Source organism: Rhinatrema bivittatum, chromosome 5 (genome assembly GCF_901001135.1).
Source record: "Rhinatrema bivittatum chromosome 5, aRhiBiv1.1, whole genome shotgun sequence".
NCBI classification, from domain to species: domain Eukaryota; kingdom Metazoa; phylum Chordata; class Amphibia; order Gymnophiona; family Rhinatrematidae; genus Rhinatrema; species Rhinatrema bivittatum.
Window position 1 is genome coordinate 246,585,539 of NC_042619.1, and position 19,870 is coordinate 246,605,408.

Below are 19,870 nucleotides of genomic sequence, written 5' to 3' on the forward strand. Positions count from 1 at the left end.
AACATCTTACCAGTTATCTAGACGAACACTCCCTACTTGAATTTGGATTCAGACCACCCACAGTACCAAAACACTCTTACTATCCAGCACTGACATTGTTCATCGAGGGTTTGACTCTGGTACCTCATATGTCTCAATCTTCCTAGACCTATCTGACATCTTTGATACCATCATTCATGAGATATTACTTTCTCGCCTCACTAACATTCCCCTGTCTGGTATAGTCATCTCCTGGTTTGAATCCTACCTACAAAACTGAACTCAACAAATATACATAAATTCTGCCATTTCATCATGGTTTGCACTGAATACTGGAGTCCCACAAGGTCAGCACTTTCTGCTGCATTATTTAAGATTTACCTTTCTCCTATTTGTCAATTGCTCTCCACTCTAGGCCTCTCTTATCGTCTTTACGCTAATGACATTCAATTCTATTTTCCAGCATGGCATAACTGGCAATCTACATCTCAATGTATCTCTCTGTGTCTATCATAAGTCAAAACTTGGCTCTCCCATAATAACTCTGTTTAAACCTTTTAAAACTGAAATAATGATCCTCGGAAACCCTCCTTTTGATGACATTCCTAAAATCATCTCCTTAGACAATACAACCATTCATATATCTAAACATGTCTGAAATCTTGGTGTTACCCTTAACATGCAAACTCTTATTAAATCTGCAGTGAAATCTTTTTTTTTTAATGTAAAGTTTTATTGACCAAGACAAACAAAAAGAAAAACAGTACAGCAAAACTTTGAGGCCAATACAGTTATCAAATAATGAATCCCTATAATCCCCCCCCCCCCCCCCATTCCATCTCTTCTCTTAAAACTTACAACATGTAACCTATAGAGAATAATGACCAAAGTGTTGACAGTAATCTTATTGTACAGTTCAGCGGGGCAGTTATTTATCTCACTTTGAATAATAAATTTCATGAAGTCTCAAATTGGGCTCTTGGTGAATATTTCTCCATATCAGTGTCTTTGGGGATGCCAGTCTACTGGCTTCCAGCTGCAGATTGAGCGGTAATCCACTTAATAAAGGGTTCCTACGATTGTTGAAAAGCAAGTATTTTATCTTGTCAAATTGCAGTGAGATGGGCCATTCGATAACATGAATGGAGTCTATGGCTCACAGCAGATAAAGATGGTGTGTCAGGCACTTTCCATGCCTTAGCAAGTTCACAACGAGCCGCAATATATACTTGGGATACGAAGGATTGCGTTGATATATCCAGGTCCTCGCTGAGGAGATTCAGTAATACATGGGTAGGGTGTAAAATTATGTCCGTAGCAGTCATTTCTTGCAGCCACCCTCATATTTTGTCCCAAAAAGGGATCACTAAGGGACATGTCCACCATATGTGCAGATACGATCCAACCTGTCCACATTGTCTCCAACATTTATCAGTAACATGAGGGTACATAGTATGCATCCTGACCGGAGTCAAGTGCCACCTATATAATAGTTTATAACAATGTTCTTGAATTGCTGCTGAAATAGAGCTTTTGGCTGTCCACTGAAACACAGTATCCCAAGCTTCATCAGTTAATGCATCACCAATGTCAGCCTTCCAGGCCCATATATATGCAAATGCATAAGGGGAGTGCGTATTTAGAAAAGTATACAGTTTAGAAATAACTCCTCTAACCTTATTAGCGTGATCACAATACGTCTCAAACAGAGATTTAGTGGGACGGAGCACTTGGGTGTCCCTGAGTTTTTGTAGGAAGTGCCTGACCTGTGCTATCCCCATGAAGTCCTGTAGGTCTCCCCCAAATCTATCTTGGAGATCGTTAGGTGTCATTAGGTTTCCCTCTTTCCAGAAGTGACTATGACTTACTATACCTCGGTTCGCCCACTCATGGAAGACCCGGGAGTGGAGACCTGCTGGGAAACGTGTTATGAAAGAGATACGTTAATTGGAAGTATTTGAAAGAGCCCACCACTTGACCCCTCCATTGAGACCAAATGGTAAGTGTGGTCTGTAATGCGACTGGCAAGAAATCTAAAGGCCTCCAGGTATTCTTAGGTTGCCAGAATAATGCTTGTAGTGACATACCCCCTATCATTGCTTGCTCCAGTCGTCCCCATTGCTTAGTATCTTTCTTATTGTAAGCGTCAACAATTGCCTTCATGTGTGCTGCCCCGTGGTACCAGGCTACGTTTGGGACTCCCCTACCTCCGCTCCTTCGAGGCAGAAAAATTGCAACCCGTGACACCTTAGGCGGCCTTCTTTTCCAAATGTAATAAAAAAGCTTCTTTTGCCATACTTTGAGTATCGCCTTCGGCATCGGTATAGGTATGGTAGAGAATAGATACAGAAACGTGGCAGTACATTCATTTTTAAGATCGCTATGCGACCCATCTAAGAAAAATATTCCCTACCCCGATTATGAAGGTCACGCTCAATTTTCTTCCAAATTGGGACTTAATTATAATTAAATAGCTCGGTCAGCTTACCTCCAATCTGGACCCCGAGGTATTTAATAGAATGTTTCGCCCAGCAAAAGGGGAATGTTGAAGCAATGCGATCCACTTCTGGCTGGGATAAAATAAGATTTAGCAACTCGGACTTTTCATGATTAACTCGAAATCCAGCCACTTGGTGGAAATCCTCTAGCTCCCCCACCACTGCTGACAAAGAATCATAGGGATGTGACAGGGTAAATAGGACATTATCCGTGAAGAGTGACATTTTGCATTCTATACCCATAAGTTCCACAACGATCACTCTGGGCGAATTACGCACTTTTGAAGCTAGAGGTTCTAAAAAGAGGGCAAATAATATAGGGGAAAGTGGACAGCCTTATCTAGTACCCCGCTGAATATTAAAGCAAGAGCTATATCCTCCATTCGCCTTCACCCTTGCCTTCAGGGAGTCATATAGCGCCTGCACCCAATGTTGGAAGTATTGTCCAAAACCCTTTTGCAAAACTTTGAATAAAAAGGGCCAATGAACAAGGTCAAAAGCCTTTTTGGCATCGATAGCTAGCAACACTGTGGGAATCTGTTTACCCTGAACCCAATCAATAATATCAATGACCTTACGAATATTATCGCTGGCCATCCTAATGGGACAAAACCGACCTGGTTGTTGTGGATCAAGCCTGGCAGGATAGACCTTAGGCGCTCAGCTAAGACTCGTGCTAGTAGCTTGAGATCGAGATTTATCAGAGATATCGGTCTGTAAGAACCACAAAGCTCTGAATCCCTCCCAGGCTTTGTCTACTCTGAATCCCTCCCAGGCTTTGCGGTCTGTAAGAACCACAAAGCTCTGAATCCCGCCCAGGCTAATGTCACCGGCATTAGCATGGTCGCCCATGCTAATGCCGGTGATATTAGCATGGGCGACCAGGCCTACCAGTCCTCTTAATGCATTGAACATTTCTGCCAGAGGTCCAACTAGGGTGAGTGCTAACTTCTTATAATAAGCCCCTGTGGGGCCATCAAGGTCGGGTGCATTTCCTGCCATCAACATTTTGATAGCATATTCGACTTCCATTTCCGTTATGGGCATATCTAACCGGGTGTTGCGTTCGTGCCTATTCTCGCCCTTGCTCCACCCTCTCTACCTTTGTGGCGACTCCCTTCGGCTCAGACAGACAGATGCAGCCGCGGCTTCTCTCCGCCTCTTGGTCCCAGAATCCATGGGCTGGCTTAATACTATGGATTCGCCATGTTTCTGATGATGTAAGGGCGCGTGTGTGCGCGCATTCCAGATTTTGTACCAGCAAGGGCGTGAACCTCGGGGGCGTCCCCCCGTAGTGATGTCATCCGTTTTCAATTTAAAAGGTCTTTGTTTGCTTAACTACAAGCGAGTTAGCAAGGAACTTCAATGGGACTTGCTTTGGCAGTCCATGCTACTTGCAACTACATTCCGAGTCAGCTAGGGGAAGTCTTCTCCACTGCTCGGCCTTTTCAAACTTACCAGGAGTACTCGTTCCTCGGGGGCTCCACTCTCTCCATTCTTGATTTTAGATTGTTGGACGGGATCCGGTACTCGCTTCTCGAGGGCCTTCGTTCCCGAAGACTCAGAAGGCTCCTATTGCCTGGAGGCGATCGCAGACGTGAACACAGTGAGTCCTATTATAGACAGGAACCAGTACTCGCTCCACGAGGGCCCTTGTTCCAGGCTCCCTTCAGTCTAAGACGTTATCGCAGGTACGGAGATCGTGAGTTACGATTGCAGATAGGAACCGGTACTCGCTCCACGAGGGCCTATGTTCCTAAATCTCTTCTAGCCTCTCTTCTAGTCCAGAAACCATCCCATACACAGTTATTGTGAGTTCTATTTCAGACTGCCTATACGAACCAGTATTCGCCTTCGGCTCCTGTTCCTGAATACTGAAGACTCTCTGTTGCATAAAGAAGACATTACAGATATCTACAATTGTGAGTGTATCATCTACCACTGGTTATGCCCAGCATACCCTGTCTACTCACTACCTATAGTCTCTCCTTACAGCTCAGCAACTCAGAGATCGTAGTTCCATATCAGAGGGACTTCAGCCCTGCCGGGCACATGAACTCACTACTGCACCTCTGGTGGTTCTACTTCCAGTCTAATAAAGAACTATCTGTGTTTGTCTCAATACTCCAGCCTAGCCGGTGGTCCCTCTCAGGATCTCCACTTGAGGGTGCTGTCATCTGCCATCAGCCTAGGGATTCACTATTTCTTCTAAGTGTTACTCCTTACACTAATAGAACGGTATTATCATCTGCCACTCTGTGGGAGTCAACCCACATCAAACCACTACTCCTCTCTCTGCGGAAGCTGATCCATATCAGATAGCTATCTCCCCATGGGGATCATACAGGTTGCTGGTTCATCTTTCTACAGGAACAAAGCATAACAGTTGCTACTCCTTCCCTCTGGGGGATCAGAGTACTAACAGTTTGCTACTCCTTAGCAAGATCTGTAACAGAGTGCTACTTTGCTCCCTGGCGGGGTGATCGCTAACAGATTGCTAACTCCTCCTTCAACGGGAGTATCCAGCAGCCAGATTCATAACAGATTGCTAACTCCTCCCCTCTGGGGGAGCAGATCTATAACAGATTGCTAACTCCTCCCCTCTGGGGGAGCAAGTCTATAACACCGGGCCTGTTATTCAGGTGTCAAATTTGGTAAAACAGCCTGTTCTAAATAGCTATCTATATCCCCATCTGTTATGTTCTGTTCCGCCCCATATAGATCTGCATAAAACCCAGCAAAGCATTAACGAATATCATCGGAGGTTGTGAATACCTCACCTCTAGCACTTTTAATTTTGGCTATGTTGTTTTGGGCTAGTACTTTCTTAAGGCATCTAGCCAGGAGGCGCCCCGCCTTATTACCTTCCTCATAGTGCTTTTGCTTTGTAATCTCTAAGGCCAGGGCAGTAGTGTCTGCATCAAGAAGGTGCAACTCTGATCTCGTCCGTTCTAACTGCCGGGATATTTTTGGACATTGTTTGGCTTGATGCTGCCGAGATAGTTGGGCAATTGACGCATGTAAGAGAGCTCTCTTTTCCCCTTTCTGTTCTTGCAGTATGTAGCTTGTGAAATAAGTAGCCCCCTGATGACAGCTTTGGAGCATTCCCACACCAGTGGAGGTGAGCATTCTGGAGAAGAATTTAAATGAAAATAGGATTTTAGTTCTTGCCCCACTCTCATCAGAAAAGCCTTGTCAGTTAATAAGGACTCATTCAGTCTCCAGAAACTTTTCCCCAGATGGGATGTAGTTACTTTAATTGCCAGGCTAACTGGCACATGATTTGTCCAGGTGATTGGGTCTATCCCTACCGCCGCCACCCTATTCTGCAGCTGGGAATCAACAACAAAAAAATCAATCCTAGAATAGGAATGATGGGCAGTTGAAAAATATGTGTAAGAGCGGGAAGAGGGAAACCTATGCCTCCATACATCATTTAGATCCCATCTTTCCATTAAAGATTTCAAGGAAGACCTCGCAGCTCTAGAAGCAGACGATGTCTGGGCTGAGTTGTCCACAGTGGGGTTAATAGTAATGTTGAAATCCCCTCCCAGTATCAGGGTTCCGTCTGCATGCTGCAACAGCAGATTATCAATTGTCTTGAAGAACGGACCCTGTCCTGTGTTAGGGGCATAGACAGTGACCAAAATCCAAACCTCATCCCCTGTGCGGATCTTCAAGAGGATGTACCGCCCTTGGGGGTCTGAAATAAAGGCAATAACTTCATGAGTAAAATCCTTGGCTAGCAGAATATCCACCCTGGTATATTTAGAGTCTTTAGTACTCGCTAGAAATTTATGGGGGAATTGCCTATATGATAAAAAGTGCTCTTAGCGCTTTTGATTGTGGGTTTCCTGAATTAGCCCTATAGAGGCTCCGCTGGCTGCAAGCTCTCACTCTAAAAGTGAGCGTTTGTGATAATGGTTGAGGCCCTTCACATTAAGGGAAATGACTCTCAGTATTCCGGCCATGTATCAAAAGGTAAAGGGTCTCTCACTAATTTGAAGCCCACTTCCCTCAAGGTCCAGAGACTAAGCACCAAGACATGAGACTGCAAATACATATACTTAAAAGAGACAACCCCACCACCCCCCACCCCCCGTCCATCCAGCAAATAGGATGACTGGCACCATTATCAGGGGTGTTCCCCGTACCATCGAGGAAGGCCACCATCAGTGCCTCCCTCCCAGATCATTGTAACAATAGAAAATACAATCAACCGGTAACTGTTGTGAAAATACATAACCATATAGGAGCAGTTGCATCCCTCAATCACCATTTTGAAAGGGTGTAGTGACATAGTGGTCAAATGTCAAAGTCAGAGTCCATCAAATGAGAGCAATTGACCATGTTCAAGTCTGAGGTGCAAAAAAATTGGCTGGCTCTTCTGTAGTTCAGCCTTGGTCTGAGAGGGCCGCTCTCGAATCCTCGGAGTGCCTTCGGAGTCTCCTTCCACCCTTTCCAACTCTGTGCCAGCGTGGAGGATCCACCAGTTTCTGAGGCTTTGATATGGGCTTGGCGGGAGCTATACTGAGGCCAAAGCCGGCTTTTTCCAGAACCTCAACTGCCTCATTCTGCGTTTTGACATGGTGCGACGTGCCTTCTGCAATAAACTGTAATCCAAATGAGAAAGTCCATCTATACTTGATGTTTTCATTGAGGAGAAAGGAGGTGATCTCTCTCAGTCATAGCGCTTCCAAAGCATGGAAGAAGCTAAATCTTGGTAGATGGTGATTGAGTTGCCCTCCCACATCCAGGAGGTCTGCTTTTTAGCTTGCTCCAGTACTAAAGCTTTTTGAGCATATCTATGAAAACAGAGCACTATATCTCGCGGTTTGGCTTCAGTTCTGGATCCTAAGGCTCTATGTGTTCTTTCTAGTTTAATGTCCATGTTTTGGCCTTCCATCTCACTAGTAGATATATTTCCTCCTTGCAGTATAAAGCTGCATATCTGCTCAGCCACTTCAGGAACATTAGAGTATGCAGGGGACTCGGGAACACCCCTTATGTGTATATTGCATCTCCTGGTACGGTTTTCCAGGTCTTCAAGCTTCTCCTGCATTGTAGTGAATTCAGTTTCCAGGTAACCCTGCTGATGTTTCAAAGTGTGTAAGGCTGCCGCGTGGTTCTCAGTCCTAATAGCTACCTCATTGACCCACTGCCCCAGCGCTGCAAAATCTTCGCATAGGTCAGATATAGAGGCCAAAAGTTCTTTTTTATGAGATTTAAGGTCTGCTCTGAATTCAACAAACCATCCCCGGATTTCACCCCTCAGCTGCCTGACGAGTGTGGGGGGCTCGATGTCAGTGCCTGCCGCGCTGTGAGGGGCATCGTCAAAATTTACCTCGGGGCTTTCCGATGCGGCCTGTTCAGACCTATCAGCTGGGACGTCCATCAGCTCCACCGGCACTTTAGAGAAGGAAACCTGCTTCAAATCCGCAGTTTTCCTTTTAGTCGCCATCGTAGCCACTGCGGGGACGGATAACTACTTCCCACTAGAAATCGTTGCATTTCAGATTGATTTATGTAGGCAGAAATTAGATCTGGGAGGGAGAGCCCGGGTTTATGCGACCATCTCCGCTGCCGGCAGAACAGCGCACCCCCCCCCCTCCCGTGTAATCTTATTTCTACAAATTATATCTTCTTAAACATATCAAGCCTCTACTTGAATTGGCTGCTTTTACAACTGTACTTCAATCACTCGTACTGTCAGGAATAGGGTATTGTAACTCCCTTTATACTGGTTTACCCCAATTGTCCCTCAGAACCCTTCAACTGGTACAAAATGCAGCCGCACGCTTAATAACCAACAAAAACTTTCATGAGTATCTCACCGGTTCTATTTATATTACATTGGTTACCTATACATTGGAGAAGTCAATATAAAACTTTTTCCACTTTACATAGTCTTGTACACAATAGTATAAGCCCATGGCTATCAGCTATTTTGCATTTCTATGTTCCCTCACGAAATCTCAGATCCAAAAATCAATTTCTTCTACAAATTCCCTCTCCCTGGTCTACCAGACTTGCAGTGACTTGTGAACGGGTCTTTTCCATTGCAGGTCCAATTATGTGGAATTCCATTCCTCTATCCTTAAGATCATTATCCAATAACAAGGAATTCCAGAAAGCTCTCTAAAACAACACCATCTATTTAAGCAAGCAGTTAAAGACCTAAGTGAACCATAACCTTTCAAACCCTTCACTTTACTTCCATTCTGCCTTCTTTTTCTCTTCTCGGTCAGGTTTTAACTCCCAGGCCAGTTCCTGTTATGTCTTATTATATATGTTTATTTATTGTTTTGATTATGATTGTATTATTTGTAACCTGCCCCGAACATCGGAGGGCATGGGTAACAAATCCTTTTAAATAAAATAGAATAATTTTACTCAGAAATAAATCCTTTTAAATAAAATAGAATAATTTTACTACAGAGCCACCAACAACATGGCCCATAGCACCCAGGTGTCCTTGCAGGTCTCCCATTCACTTTCTACAATTTTACAGATCAAAGACTAAGGTGGCAGGGCTGCAAGCAATAATACCCATGAAATACCATGACCCTCAGAGAGCACGGAAATTCATACCTAGACATCTAATGAATCAGATTATATTTCTTGTCTATTTACTTTCAATCTATTTCATGTCTGTATCTGCTCATCACTTATGCGCTCAATGCCTTATTACTTTTATGTAATCTGCCAAGGCCTACCTTAGGAAAAGGCAGAATATCAAATGTTTATAAAATATATATACATACATATCTAGCATAAGGAATTCTTTAACATAGTAATTTTTCCTTTCCCATCAGCACCGATCTAGAACTGACCTGATTCATTTTGCCATCATAATTTCACCAATGAAAAAAGAGAGAGAGCTCTGTTAAGACTGCCAAAACTAAAATTAGTTCACAGAAAGCCAACAGAGTAAATGAGTAGAGACAATACCTTTATAAGGCTAAGAATGCTTAAGGTTGCATGCTTTTGGGCTACAAAGAAAAGTAGCTTTGTCAAGATGCATCCAACACGCCCTTGGATTTTGTTCTTTCATTCCTACCAGGCCAACTCAACTAACATGAAAATTGCTGTCTACCTCATAAATCTTCTCTAACGAGCAGGCGGTGTAAACATTCAGGAATCTGGTTATTGTTTGTGTGATCATACCCACAACAGACAGAAAACATCATTTGTTTCATGGAACTGCTTGGAAGGGGTAATGATAATCTGGATCGTAGACAAACTAAAATGAATAGTGCATTGAGTGTTAGAGTAAGAACTCTGTACTGGAAACACTGTGCATATGCCTGCAAGAGGTATGTTTAAAAGACAAGATTATCATAGCACTAGAAATAAGGGAGAACACAGAACAAGGAACACAGATAATTTCAAAGACCTTTACCTCATTTCTTTTTATCTGTGAATGTACAGTGCTATTGGCACAGAACACGTTTTAATGTCACATCAAATATATGTATATGGTATTGAACTCGTTTCTAAGAGGTATCAAGATTTTTTGTGCTGACAAAGTAGAAGTATCATGGCTCACTTCATGCTAGCAACATTAACAGCTGCTATCAAAAACATTAATGCTGTTTGACCTATACTCTGAACAGATGCAGTAATATCTTGTTACTGAGAATATGCCCAAGGGCAATGCAAGCTTGCCAAACATTTACACAATAGGTGATACATACCACAAAATATAAGCAATACACTGTATAGTATTTGTGAAATTGTCTAAAATAGGATAAATGATAAAATCAACTCCAAGTAAGTTATCAGTGCTTAAGTATACTGAAAAAAAAAAAAAACAACCTCATAGCAATTACAGTTATGAATCAGCAACCCTGTCTGTGGAGACAACCTCATCTATCACTTGCCCCCTTCTAGAGCACAGTTTGTTCTGCAGTAGCCACATTGCTGATGATTAGTTAACTGCCACATACATAATAAACTTACCCGAAGCTATACACCACTCATCAACAATTTGGACATACTAAACTATTATTAAAAAAAAAAAAAATACCAGAAATGCTGATGCACAGCCTAGAGTTTGAAATTGTTCAGATATTTCCATTGCCTGGATTAGGAATCATAAAGGTCACCCTGAAGTAAAATGCGATCAATACATTCTTCTCAAAGGGGCAGATTTTCAAAGGCCACGCTCGGCAGCTATTTTGCATAGGCTCGGCAGTGCGCGCAAGCCCCGGGACGCATGTATGTCCCGGGGCTTGCAAAAAGGGACGGTTCGGAGGAGTAGCCAGGGGGTGTGGTGTCAGCTCGGGGCGTGTTCGGGGGCGTGGCAGCAGTCCGGGGGCGTGGCCGAGTACCCCGACACAGCGGCCTGTGTCGGGGCCTGCCACGCCAGCAGACAGCCGGCGCGCGTAAGTTACGACTGCCCGGAGGCAGGCGTAACTTCCTGGATAAAGGTTTGTAGGGGGATTTGGGTAGGGCTGGGGGTGGGTTAAATAGGGGAAGGGAGGAGAAGGTGGGAGGAGGCGGAGGGAACGGGCAGTGCGCGCAGGGCTCGGCACACAAATGTGCACCCCCTTGCGCACGCCGACCCCAGATTTTAAAAGATACGCGCGGCTACGTGCGTATCTATTGAAATCCGGCGCACTTTTGTTTGCTCGCGCTTTTTTTAAAAATGTACCCCACAGTGTTAAAACAGAAAGTCCTATATAGGACTGGATATAAATATTGAGTGAAAAGTTCAGGCAAAGGTCTTTTCCCTGCATGCTGAAGTAGTTTAGAGAATGCACTATAAGAGCCTGATTTTCAAAAGCATTTACATGCTTAAAACTGGGTTTTACATATGTAAATGCACTGTACCCATGTAAGTGGGCTTTTGAAAATTGCCACAATACATGCCATTGAATTGTCATTAGATATTAATCACATTAAGTGCACTTATTGCAAGCAAATGGCTTTTGAAAATTGCTAGAATAGTATGTTACATTTTCAAAGGAGTTATGTATGTATATAAATGTATCTGTAAAATATGAAGCTCAATTAAATTTAAATCACATGGGTCATATTTAAAATTATTATGGCTGAGCTGCTAAATCTATAATAAACTTGTAAAAAGCTGCTTAGTACTTGGTGGTAGCACATCTTACAGTGGCATTAGGATCTCCAAGTTGTTTTGCTTTTTGGGGCTGGTGGGTATGTAGGCGTGCTTTGAAAAGAATTTCAGACTAGTTAAATAAAAGTTCTTTACTGCACTGTGAAATTGCATTGATCAGACATGTAAAACTATTCAAAGTTGCTGAAATGCTAAAATGTATGCTGAAATGTTAGAATGTATGTGAAAGTATGTTAAAGTTGAATACCGAGTTTCATTTTGTCTTCTAAGCTCAATTTAAAGAAATCACATGACTTACAAGAATTCAAACTTACTAACATATATGAAATAAAATTATAATGCCAACCAATTACAAAATGTTAAGCAAACAAACAAACTAATTCATTGGAGTGTAAGAACCTAAGATATGCCATACTAGTAGGTCATACCAAGGGTCCATCAAGCCCAGCTTCCTGTTTCCAACAGTAGCCAATCCAAGTCACAAGAATTTGGCAAGCACCCAAACATTAAATAGATCCCAAGCTACTATTCTTTATTTATTTATAGCAGTTTATAGACTTCACCTCTAGGAACTTATGCAAACTTTTTTTAAACCCAGTTACACTAACTACTGTAACCATTTCCTCTGGCAATGAATTCCAGAGCTTAATTATACATTGAGTGAAAAAGAATTTTCTCTGATTTGTTTTAAATTAGAGGTGGTGACCTATTTAACCTCGTGTATCAATAACATTCTCTTAGACTGCTTCTGAAGTGCCTTGCTGGTAGGCATATGCTCCTGGAATATTCCAATAAAGATCTTTCTCTCTAAATAAAAAATAAAGTTGATGATTAAAACTTAAAAGGTGAATTTTAAAAGTCTGAAGTGTACCAAAATTAAGGGATGCACAAATATGTCAGGCTTGCATGCACCAAGCAGATTTTAAAAGCCGCCGAGATGTACGCATAAATGCTGCTGCATGCACATATCAGAACTTCTCAAAAAGGGGCAGGGCATAGGAGGGACATGGGCGTTCCAGGATTTTTATCATGAAATTTGTGCATAAATACGTGATCCGGTGTATAGTGCAGTCCACTAATGCTTAACTTTACTTCTGCAATGGATGACATGTAAGTAATAAAACAAAAAAAATCTTGGCAGATCAGCGAGGTTTTAAGAGTCGGGGATAACAGTGGGGAAGAAAGGGTTTGGAAGACCTGTTCCTTAACTGGCTGAACTGGGAATGAACTGGGAAAATTGGAAATTGCAGCGGTGTATGTCCTTATTAAAATCCTCCCACTTATGCAGTAGAAGCAGGATTTGAGCACACAGGTACACATACACTTAAAATTGAGTGCACACGTGCAAGTGGCCGAGCTATTTTATAACATGCATGCATATATGCGAGTATGTTGTAAAATAGTGGCATCCCTGAGCGCAGGCCAATGCACGCACATGTTCACCTACACACGGTAGGAGTTACCATGCCTGTGTGGGGACAGTGATTGGAACACTAGGCCCGCCAGGATCTTTTTTTTTTTTTTTTAATAAGCAGCACCACCTAACTGACTGTATTTATTAATTCATTTTAAATTTCTAGTCCCCATTATCTATTTTTTTCCCTTAGCTCAGATCAGGGATTAGGAATTAGGTAGGAGTGAGGAGTTGGTAAATCATTCCTAATGAGCATTTCCAGTGAGGCTATTTGGATTGGTCTGTCAGCCTGTATAAATGCCAGCTGAGCAGAGAATAGGTGTGTCAGTTTTTGGTTAGAGTTTGAAGAAGGAGAACAGTCACATTGGAGCTCCCATTTTTAGGCACCATAGACTGATACCAAGGAGAAAGAAGGCGGCGGCAGTTACCTGGCTCAGTACCCAGCTGATCTGGAAGGGTACTGAGCCTGTTTTAAGATTGTGAGAAAAGTTTTGTGAGAGTCTGTTTTTTTGGAAGAATTTTCATGTGGAGCCTGGCCCAATCTCTGGAAGGATGTTTCCCCTGCCGGAGGAGGTTAGAGATAAGAGCTCTGTCCCTACCTGCACTACAAAGATGGACAGCTGTGTCTTACCAGCAGAGAAATGAGTTGAAGTTTGGGAGAAGATTGCGGTTCTTGTTTTATTGGGAGAAATTGTCACCATTCCTATCTATGAAAGGATTTTAGTTTTTGATGTTTTGATGGGACTTTTATCATGCAGAGGCCCTTGCAACATCACAGAAATAGACAGGAAATCCCAGTCCTCACTAAGAGCCCACATTATATCACTGGGAGTGTTGGGTCTTTGTCTAGTGCCTGCTACTTGAAGGGCACCCATTATGAGGAGCAGGACTGAGACAAGAAGTACACTTGAAATTTTGAGGCGATCAGTTGGAGATTTGTGGCTGTTTGGTTGCAGTAAATTTTTGTTGGAACACCCCATAAGTGTGTCTATTGTCCTTTTGAGAACTAAAGGTGACCATAAAGCAAATACATCATAACTGTGAGTACAGGTGTGCAAGAGAGACAGAAAGACTGTTCCCCCTGTGACCCTAGGGTCTTGGAGGAGTATTCCTTCCCCCTGATGAAAAGGACCCCGGCATTTGAGGCCTGTGGCCAGAGAGAGAGAGAGAAAGAGGGAGAGTGTATGGCCTCAGGATATCATGTGACCCTGTATTCAGGTCACCCAGTTATAACGTATGCTTATAGAGGCTACGCGCTATTCTAAGGGTGGAACTACATGTCATAAACATTAAAAACTGTACAAACCACAAAACATAAAAACAGTAAAAAAAAATACATTAAACCACATTATTGAAATGCTTACACAAATAGATGAGCTTTTATCTTTTTACGGAATAACTTTAAGTCAGAAATTTCATGGAGTTTGAATGGCAACATGGTCACAGCGTGGGTCCCACAAGTGAAAAAAAGGCTCAACCAGCAACTGCTTATCTTTGGATCATAGCAATTGACAAGGAACGTAAATCTGGAGTAAGTCTAAGGATATTGAGAGCTACCACTCTGCAAAACCTTAAACACTAAAACTAAAAGTTTCAAAGTAATTCTAAAAGCAACAAGCAACCAATGTAAATGCTGCAATATAGGAGATGCACAGTCCCTGTAATCAAAAAGTAAAATGAGCCAATCAGTGGCATTCTGCAGTAGTTGTAGCACTTTCAGTTTTTGGATGACCTTCATTTAGAAAATTACAATAACCAATAGAGGTCAAAACAAAAGTTCAAAGTCTTGAGTTGGAAGAATACTATTATTATTATTATTATTTTATTATATATCTAATATATCTAAAACATCTAGTTTTCAAAAGGCAGTTTTAAAACCAACTCTTATGTGGGGTTTCAAGATAAGGTGAAAGTTGAGCAAAACTCCAAGATCTCGAACTGTTGTTGAAAAATGTACTAAAACACTATCAACAAACAAAAAGATAGCTGGTTAGATTTAAAGTTATCCAAAGATATTCAACAGGTCATTCATGCTGCTGAATATCCAGGAGTACTTATCCAGCTAAATTTAGCTGGATAAGTTATCAGAAATGAACCCTCCATACAAGTATTTAAAAAACAACTCAAAACCTGGCTTTTCAGAAAAGCCTTCCCGCCAGATACCTAGCCTCCCCACAGGCTCATTCCTTGCCTCGAACACAAAACCATACCACCGTCACCTAACCCATGTAACCCACCCCACAACCCACCCTACAACCCACCCATAGCCAACCGCTCTCTCCCACCCCCTCTCCTCCCCCTCCCCCACATATTAAAGCCTTCCCACAAGGACTTCACCTCTCCAAGATTTTATTTAGATCAAAATCTTTAAATTATATTTCCAAGCTGAATTGTCATAACGTTATAATATAAATGGTTCTAATTTTCTACTATACCTGTTACCATGTTACAATTACTATACCTGTTACCATGTTACAATATATATTTGTTCAGTTATATGTAAACCGATGTGATATCTCGATTGAACATCGGTATATAAAAGCAAATAAATAAATAAATAAATATAAATAAATCTATTTTTTTAAATATTGGCCTATAGTAAAATGCCAGGAAGTATTGCCGTTCCTGAAAATTTTGTTGATGGGCAGTTCTTCCACTGTGTCAAGATTTTAGATAATTGGGGAAGCACAGTTTCTAGTGATATACCCCAAATGCAGTTAGCATCCAAACCATCTGGAAGGTTATTGAAATGGCTTTGGTATCAGCACAGCATCAATACAGTAACTAAGATGATAGTCTCCCAAGCTGACTGCATTTCTGTATCTCATGGAAACAATAACTCTATATAGGAGACACATAAAAGAGCTCACATGCCGGCAAGTGAGATATCTATGCCAGCTTTTTTAGTAGGGTTGGTACAGACATTTTTGTTGTTTCATTTTCGGTTCTTTTTTTCTGTTGTTGTTAGTTTTTCTGTTGTTGTTTGTTTAAAACAAAAAAAATAAACACAATTTTAAAAAAATTGAAAAAAAAAACAAACCAAAACAAAAAATTGTTGGGACCACCACCACCATTGGAAAAATTTTTAAAAACTCACCCCCACCTTTCTGCTGATCCCCATCAATCCTTCTTTACCCTCTTCTTTGCTTGAAATTTTCTTCACAAGGCAGAGGTGATCCCCAGGCATGCCTGCCCTGCCAGTGGGTCAATTGCAAAGGGCACCAGAAGTCCCAACTGGTGTCATTGATCATTTCTGCCATACAAAATGGCATCAGACTAGAAATGAGTGGATAAATATAGCCATCCAGTGTAAAAGGCAGCTATATTTAACAGCTCAGTGGGGGGAGATTTTCAGGAGGACAAGTCTAATCATTTAACTCCCAAAGTTAGGTGTCTAGAATCTTTGGAAAATTTACCCCAAGACTTTTATTTCCCCAGAGAAATAGAATAGGACAAAGCCTTTAGTAAAATTAGGCTCACGTGTATGTATAGAATGATGCAAAAAAAAAAAATAGAATAAAACTTCATTTTATGCTAAACTTCTGTATTTTAAATTCCATTAATATACATGATCAAATGTAAATCTGCTTTTATAAACTTTTTTTTCTGAATTAAAGAGCTAAGTACATGTTAAATAGAACTGTAGTAGTTGCTAGAGATGATACAGCTCTTTGGCGTGATGTCCAAACCACATGATTTCTTCCCATTAAATTGTCTTTTTCCAGCATTCCTGAGTTCATGCAACTCGGAAACATAAGCATTGTAGTTTTGAAGGCAAGATCTAACAACCAAATGAAAAAAACAAACCACAGTACAACTGGAAACATGGAAATAACAGGATAGAACTGTGACGGTTGAATTAAAACAATTATTCCTGGGGAGCTGATTGCAATTAGAACACAATGGAAGAAAAAAAGTTTTAATACTCCAATTTTACAACATTAGAAACTTCATCTTGGTTCTGAAAAGGAGAAAAAATATTACCAGATTGAAGCTGATGAATTTTGCTGGCATCTACTTTGTACATGTGGACTCCAGTCCCAAGTGCTATCTTATAAAATTGGGCTTCCTAAATCTTGTAACCTGAGGGAAACACAAGGTAAAAAATGACCACAAGGCTCATGTAGTTTGCCATTTTCCTTTCCAAAATCAATGCTATAGACCCTACACAATTGCATTGCCCCCACAGACCAAAATGAACTCTGTTTTGATTGTCCAAAACCGTGGGTTCTATTCTCCTAAATTCTTTTTGACCTCTGGAGAAGGAAGAGCAGTAAATAAATAAATAAATAAATATTCAAGTTTTGTTGACTAACGACAGTCATAGAAGAGTCTTCTTACAAGGTGTTTGTAAAAAAAACAAAAACCAAAAATAAAGTATTCAAGAGGCACAGGCAGAGTAACTGCAACAGATGCCCCATTTACAAACACCTATTCACAAAAATACATTGAAATCATCGGATCAGTGTGCTGTGGTGGTCAAAAAAGCTAACAGAATGTTAGGAATCATTAGGAAGGGAATGGTGAATAAAACGGTGGGTGTCATAATACTTCTGTATCCTCCATGGTGAGACAACACCTTGAATATTGTGTGCAGTTCTGGACACTGCATCTAAAAAGGATATAGCTACACTGGAGACAGTGCAGAGAAGGGCTACCAAAATGATAAGGGGCATGGAACGGCTCCCCTATGAGGAAAGGCTAAAGAAGTTAGGGCTGTTCAGCTTGGAGAAGAGACGACTGAGAGGGGTTTAAAAAAGGTTTGGATAAGTTCCTAGATGAAAAATCCATAAACTGCTATTAATTAATAAGCAATAGTAGTTTGTGATTTATCTAATGTTTGGGTACTTGCCAGGTTCTTATGGCCTGGATTGGCCACTGTTGGAAACAGGATGCTGGGCTTGATGGACCCTTGGTCTGACCCAGTATGGCAATTTCTTAAGTTCTTATGTACATCTATGCCTTGTATCTTCCTGCAGGGGCCAGCAGACCTGAATATATTTGCTCTTGCCCAAGAAGGAATAACTGTATATGTGTGTTTGTAAAGAAGTTGCTCCTTTTTGCATCCGATAAGGCAATGAAGACAAAGAAAAGAGTGCAAAGGCAATATATTAATTTCTTTCTTTTTTCTATATTTTTGTACATTTGTGAACCTTCTCTAACTCCTCTATAGCATTTTCTTTAACTTTCTTTTTTCTCCACTAGGAATGACCACATTTAAATTTTTCTTTTTTTGCCCATTGATTCTTATGGAGCTCAGCTACCTAAGCATTTGAGCGTATTTACATGAGGTGGTGCAGTGGCTGAATTGTGAGCAAGCGTTTTTGGCTGCTTACCTTTAGTTTGAGTTGACATCATGGTGCAACTATTCTCATCAGGCTTCCTCCACCTGATTCCAGATGTTGGTGATATCATGAGAGCAACTCCACATATTGGAGCTTCATATTATAATAAAGCTGAGAAATGCCTTACATGTTTCTGAGCAGAGACTGGCCTTAAAACTTTTATAAAAGGTGACTCATTCACTTGTGCCGAGATAATTAATTGAGGCCTCTGATCTATGTCATTTTAACACAAATTATGATTATTTTTGTTAACTGATGTTTACAAATATCTCTTTGCTGAAACATTTTTTCTTTCAAACTTTGTTTATATTCATTTCACAAATAAATGGTTATACATGTTGCATACAGAAGAGATTATATATATTTGAACCAGACAGAACAAAAAGACTATTTATTCACAATCAACTGATTATATCATAGCAACTGACAGACATAAGGACACCACATACTATGTACAGTCTTTATTATGATGACAGGTTTAGTGGGATTAAAAGATGCTAAGGTGGTTGATTTATGTACAATGGTGTGTCTTTCTATATATTCCAAAAATTGAGCCCATAGTAAGGGCAATTTTGAAAGGCATTCCATAGTGTATGTACTTCCACATAGAGGTGTTCTTATAGGTGTGTTTAAATCATAGGAGTAAAATACCACATGTACAGACAGCACATATCTAAAGTATCTTCCTTTGGCACCCCCACAAACCCTTCACTTTCCCTAGTTCACTCCCTAACCCCCCCCCCTGCCCCCCCCCCCCCAAAAAAAAATCTCCAATTCACAACCTCCCTGCACAGAATATGTCAAATCATCGAGACGGCCAAGGAGAAGGAAGTCCCTTGGGAGTCTGACCCTTTCAGTAATTTGAAATGCTTCAGAAGGGGGAAAACAGGGGTCAGAGTTCCCAGAGGAGTAGCAGATAGAGTGCCAGTGATAATAGTTCTAGGAAGCTGGCAACTCTGCCTGACTCCAAGGAAACCTATCTATCCCACCTGCCTCCCATGTTTCCCCAGCGTTTTCCCTCTGAAGAGGTGGGAGATGGGTGAATGCTAGGTGAACTCTACAGCCTTGCACTCTCACCTTCCCAGCCCTCATCATACACAATTAAAAACTGTGCATTTATAACAACAGATTTTACATGAAAAAGGACATTCAGAGTCTTCTAAGGTAAAAATATCACAACAACATGTATGTTATTTTTATACGCACTGCTGTGGTTCCAGCCAGAAAACCCTGCGAAAAAGATACTGGTATTAGGCCTATTGTAAAGTGCATTTGAGTGCGCTTGGCCCTTAGAAAGCCATGAGTAAACAATTACAATAGAGTAAACCGCCCATACCTAGACTGCTCTAAATGCCAGCAAGCAGTAAGAACCCTACAAAAAAAATTAAAGTTCTCAAAATCCAATAAAATATTTCAAAACAAGAGGTACATCAAACAACACCCAACAGTTAAGTCTAATAAGAGTAAAAAAAATCTTCTGGTCTCCATACCTAGGATTTTTTATTTCCAGTTACCCAGAGATTGTCATGGATTGGGAAAGGGGGCT

The 19,870-nt window shown here is 41.2% G+C and overlaps 1 long non-coding RNA gene across 1 annotated transcript in view; it reads left to right on the forward strand.

Annotated features, from left to right (window-relative positions):
• Positions 1–18,697, forward strand: part of LOC115091577 — a 32,857-nt gene extending 14,160 nt beyond the window's left edge. The window contains exon 3 of the long non-coding RNA XR_003856773.1: positions 17,959–18,697. This is a non-coding gene — a long non-coding RNA (uncharacterized LOC115091577). The remainder of the gene's footprint in view (positions 1–17,958) is intronic.
• The last annotated feature ends 1,173 nt before the right edge of the window (positions 18,698–19,870 follow it).